The following is a 5475-nucleotide window of genomic DNA, read 5'->3' as shown; positions in this document are numbered from 1 at the left end:
ATTATTATGTTTTAGTTTTTTTGTTGTTTTTTTTCTCCTTTTTGTTTTAAGATGTTTTTAATGTATTGTGTATTGTACTTATTTCAAAATGTTTTTATGTTAATGTTCGAAATAAAGAAACATTCATTCATTCATTCATTCAATGTTACATGCTCTGCAATGGACTGGTAACCTGTCCAGGATGCATTCCTGCCTCTCGCCTGCATTCTGGGATGAGCTCCTGCCCGCCCTGCAACACTGACCAGGAATAGTCAGGTTAGATAAGATGGATAATGGATGGATGGATTTTCACAATGGTGTTTAATTAATGAAGGAATACATTAACTGAAAGCACCCCTCAATAAAATGAAAATATGTCCATAAACAGAATCAAAAGGGCTTTAACCTGTTATAACAAGTCCATACAGACTGTAGTCGGGGCAGTCATGTGACATCTAATAGTTTTTTATCAGCTTTTGTTGTTTCCCTCATTAAGCTATCACATGCTCCCTTATCTTCATGCTGCAGCTGGTTTAACTGGTCTCTTCTTTCTGTTTCCTAGAAAAATTGAGACTTTATCTCAGTAAATACAGTACTAACTGTAAAAGTATCATTTCATTCATCAACATCAGGAGTGACTCCAGAATTAAATTAACATTATAGCAATTAGCCAATTCTGCACTTCAAATGTATTTAAAAATGTAGGCACATAATGTGAAAAGTTTCACACATACCGTGTACTTCATTCTCCTCTCTGAAAGCAAAATACTGGTTAATTATTTAGTTACTTGAATACAATGTTTACATCTTTCAGAATAACTTTAAAATGTAATATTACATTACTTTTATTTTCTGATGAAAATCTAGTATGCTTACCACTCATATCTCTTGTGTAAATATGAGGATTTCTATTCACAGAATATAGATAACTGTCAACTTTAAACTATAACATCTCATCAGATAGACTGGTAAATTACTTCAAATGAGAATGGTTCTTAAAATCACAACTGATAATTCTAATACAAGCAGCATAGCCACAGTAACTATGAGAACATGAACATATCTTGGTCCACATTCACTGATGTGCTTTTGCTTTGTTCCAGTTTTTGGTTTGTCTTTACAGTGGTGATTAATTGATGAGATAATACATTAACTGAAATTACCCCTCACTATAATGTAAATGAACAGAATGGCTCTAACCTGGCAGAACAGACTAACAGATGCAGACAGTAACAGTAATGTATATGAAAAGAATGGCTCTAACCTGTTAGAACAGACTGTAACAGTAATGTATATGAACAGAATGGCTCTAACCTGTTAGAACAGACTGTAACAGATGCAGTCCAGGCTACACACAGCCCATCTAATGGTATTCTTATCAGCATTGTGATCTCCCCCACAAAGATGTGCACTCCCTTACCTTCATCCTGCTGCTGTTCTATCCATCGATTACATTCTCTCTCCTGTTCACAGAATACAAGTAACACAGTAAGTAACTTAAAAACAGCCATTTAAACCCCAATACCCTTTACATATGTATTAAAGTCTTATCAGACAGATGGGCAAACTTACTTCAAATGAAAATTCCTATGACAGGTGATAGCACTACTACAAGCACCACAGGCACAAGCGCAGCAACTCTGGAACAAGGATCATTTCTTGTTGCACATACACTGTCTGATGTGTTTGTTCCAGCTGTAATTTCCTGAAGTCCCAAGGATTGGCAACTGTCAGAAAAGTAAATACATTCAAAGAAAATCTCAAATAATCATCAGGGTTATATTTAGTATCAAACCCAATTCTTGTAATTTTGGAATAAATGCAGGAAACTTACTCTGTGTGTGGTTTGCAGAATGGCGAAGAAGATTTATTTGAAAACGTTTTGTCACGACATTCTTCGCAATCAGTATTGGTCAATGTTGTTCCTGTGCAAGTAAATATTGGAAGGCATGTTAAGGCATTTAAAATCTTCTAAAGAAGTTTTCTTCCTTCCATGCCCTCTTATCATCTTTCCATTCCTCTGTCTCTCTAGCTAAATCTTCCTTCTTTCACTCGAAAATTAACGCGGCCGCCTCTAATCCCCGCAAACTGTTTTCAACTTTCTCCTCTCTTCTGGCCCCCCCTCCCCCCCCACCCCCCTCATCACTCACACCTGATGACTTTGTCTCCTTCTTTGAAAAGAAGGTCGATGCTATTCGCAATTCCTTCTCCCAACCCTCCACCCCTGCTGACCCGCCTACCCTCCCCAACTCCCTAACCTCCTTTTCTCCCCTCTCTGACGCCGACACACTGAAACTCCTTACTTCCCACCGCCCGACCACCTGTCCTCTTGACCCCATCCCCTCTCCCCTCCTACAATCTATATCTGAGGACATTCTCCCTTTTCTCTCCTCTCTAATCAACACCTCCCTCTCTTCCGGCACCATGCCCTCTTCCCTGAAGAGGGCCAGAGTCACTCCCCTCCTCAAAAAACCTACTCTTGATCCCTCTGCCCTTAACAACTACCGGCCTGTCTCTCTTCTTCCCTTTCTCGCTAAAACCCTGGAACGGGCGGTCTGCTCCCAACTGTCCACTTATCTTCTCCACAACAATCTCCATGACCCCAACCAGTCTGGCTTCAAGAGTGGCCACTCCACTGAAACCGCCCTGCTCGCGGTCACTGAGGCACTCCACTCTGCTAAAGCAAAATCCCTCTCCTCTGTCCTCATCTTCCTCGACCTGTCAGCCGCCTTCGATACAGTCAACCATGAGATTCTGCTCTCATCGCTGTCTGGGATGGGTGTCACAGGTTCTGCACTCGCTTGGTTTTCCTCCTACCTCTCTGGTCGCTCCTACCAGGTGACTTGGAGGGGCGCACTCTCCGACCCTCAACCCCTACGAACTGGAGTCCCGCAGGGCTCGGTTCTTGGGCCTCTCCTCTTCTCGCTATACACCATGTCCCTTGGTTCTGTTATCTCTTCCCACGGCTTCTCTTATCACTCCTACGCTGATGACACCCAACTCTTCATTTCCTTCCCCCCCGACACCCAAATCACCACACAGATCTCTGCCTGCTTGGCTGATATCTCTGCGTGGATGACTTCCCATCACCTGAAGCTCAACCTTGCCAAAACTGAGCTTCTCTACATCCCTGCTAAGTCCTCTCCGTCAATCAACCTCTCACTGACTGTGGAGGACTTTGTAGTTTCCTCCTCCCGTACGGCAAAGAATCTTGGGGTGACTCTTGATAACTGCCTCTCCCTGGCTCCACAAGTATCCTCCACTGCCAGAACCTGCAGGTTCTTTCTGTATAATATACGCCGCATCCGTCATCTCCTGACGGAGAAAGCCACCCAGCTCCTAGTCCAGGCGCTCGTCATTTCCCGCCTGGATTACTGCAACTCCCTCCTAGCCGGTCTCCCAGCGTGCGCCATCAAGCCCCTCCAGCTGGTCCAGAATGCTGCAGCCCGCTTGATCACCAGTCAGCCCAGGTCGGCTCATGTCACCCCGCTTCTCATTGGCCTCCACTGGCTTCCTATTGCCGCACGCATCCGATTCAAGGCCCTAGTGTTGGCATTTCAGGCTGCTAAGGGGACTGCCCCACATTACATACAATCCCTGATCACTCCCTACTCCCCAGCTAGACCACTCCGGTCTGCCAGCTCTGGTCGCCTTACGGTTCCCTCTCTACGGGCACCTGGCGGTCGAGCTGCACGTTCACGCCTGTTTTCCGTTCTGGTTCCTCAGTGGTGGAATGACTTGCCTACCACTGTCAGGACAGCAGAATCCCTCCCCCTATTTCGACGCAGACTCAAAACACACCTCTTCAAACTCTACCTTAGTCCTCCCTCCTGATTTACCCCGCCCCCCCCTTCTGATACCCCTATCCCTGTCTAACCCCCCCCCACCAAAAAAAATTTAAAAAATAAAAATAAAAATTGCACTTATGATGACGACTATATGTTTAGAACAGCAGTCCAGGTGTATTTTCCTAGTTCTGGATGTGATGCTTTGACTTGTGGTAGAACCTATGCACTTGTAAGTCGCTTTGGAAGCGTCTGCCAAATGACTAAAATGTAAAAATGTAAAATGAAAAGCAGACTGAGCAGTTAAGTGAGCTAATTTTGCAAAACAGAAAAGGCTATGAACAAAAGAAGAACATTTCCCACACAACGCACATTTAAACTGAGCATTAACATGCACAAAGCCCAACCTGCATTAACAGAAGCAGATCGTGCAGCGAGTGGCCTCTGCTAACCGCTCAGAAATGAGAGGAACTACACCATACCCCAACAGAAGATGGGGTAAACAATGCACCAATTTACACTGCACAGGGTGCAGGACAATCTGTTTTAACCGTTTAATCTGTTCATATATACTTGGCCTATGAGCTAGCTATGAGCTATGGCTGACACGTGCCTAAACTATTCAGGCTAAAGACACGCATTTGAACTGATTTGATGAAAGGCATATGGAAGGGATCATAGGAAACATTAAAACATGTTTTTCTGCATTTACTGTTTTAATTACTTTGAAGCAATTAATAAAATAAGCAGTAATCCGTCACATGTATGCTATAGGTTATAATTGCACTTATGTAAAATTATTTTAGTATTCAGGGTATTCTAGCTGCCAACCATGGTAGGCTACTTTGAAGGTTGATGTACTTTTCAAGGGTTCAAGTTTAATCTCAGTGATCACTCTAGGACTTGGAACTGTACTTTCCTCTTGGGTCTTTAATGCACTTGTTCATGGTTCGGATCTGCACTTTATTGTACGTCGCTCTGGATAAGAGCGTCTGCCAAATCGCTGTAATGTAATGTAATGTGTTGGATTAACAATGTTTTTATGACTATTTTAGGGAGTTAATACATTGTTTGACTGTTGGATGCAGTTTCACCTTCATGATTATTTTGATTTTGAATCAGGATTGGAAGGGCAGATGACCCAATCCCCCCGCCCCCCCATAGATGGCGGATATGATGCAATCTCACCATTGCGTCTGATGAATGTCCCAGGCCTGCAGATACTGTGTCTCTGTGCTAATCTGCAGCCCTTCTTATGATCTGTCTCAGTGCAGTAGTGCTGATCCAGAGGCCCACACACTGCATCAGAGGTGGGACTGCACTCCCTGTCTGTCTTTAAACCAAGACCTGAACAGAGAATAAAGACCCATATTACCACACTACCAAAAAAAGACAGTCAAGCAAGTTGCAAATGGCCATGTCATGAATAAACTCATTGGTTGAATATGAATCGTTTCTCACCTGGGTCACAGACTGTACAAGTGATACAACGAAGAAGACCGTTGGGCAGCACCATGAATGATCCGGCAGTGCACGGTTTACAGGTGGTCACCGTGTATTCTGTGCAGTGCTTATAAACATGCTCCCCTATGTGAAAGATTAATCACAAAACATAGCTAAAATGTACCCATTTGAAATTACATTTCAATGACAACAAAATAAAGAGCGCTTTCACTTCTTAATCCCTGTAAGCCAAGATCTACTGCAGTAG

The 5475-nt window shown here is 43.5% G+C and overlaps 1 long non-coding RNA gene across 1 annotated transcript; it reads right to left on the bottom strand.

The window, feature by feature from the left end:
* Positions 1-283: 283 nt before the first annotated feature.
* LOC133139240 (uncharacterized) lies at positions 284-1700 on the bottom strand. Its single transcript, XR_009709800.1, has 4 exons — positions 1552-1700; positions 1400-1442; positions 714-733; positions 284-537 (listed from the first exon to the last, which is right to left on the bottom strand). It is a non-coding gene; the product is annotated as an uncharacterized LOC133139240 (long non-coding RNA).
* Positions 1701-5475: the final 3775 nt, after the last annotated feature.

Source organism: Conger conger, chromosome 10 (assembly GCF_963514075.1).
Source record: "Conger conger chromosome 10, fConCon1.1, whole genome shotgun sequence".
Lineage (NCBI taxonomy): Eukaryota > Metazoa > Chordata > Actinopteri > Anguilliformes > Congridae > Conger > Conger conger.
Note: the sequence above shows the minus strand (reverse complement) of the source record. Positions and strands in the feature narration are given on the sequence as shown.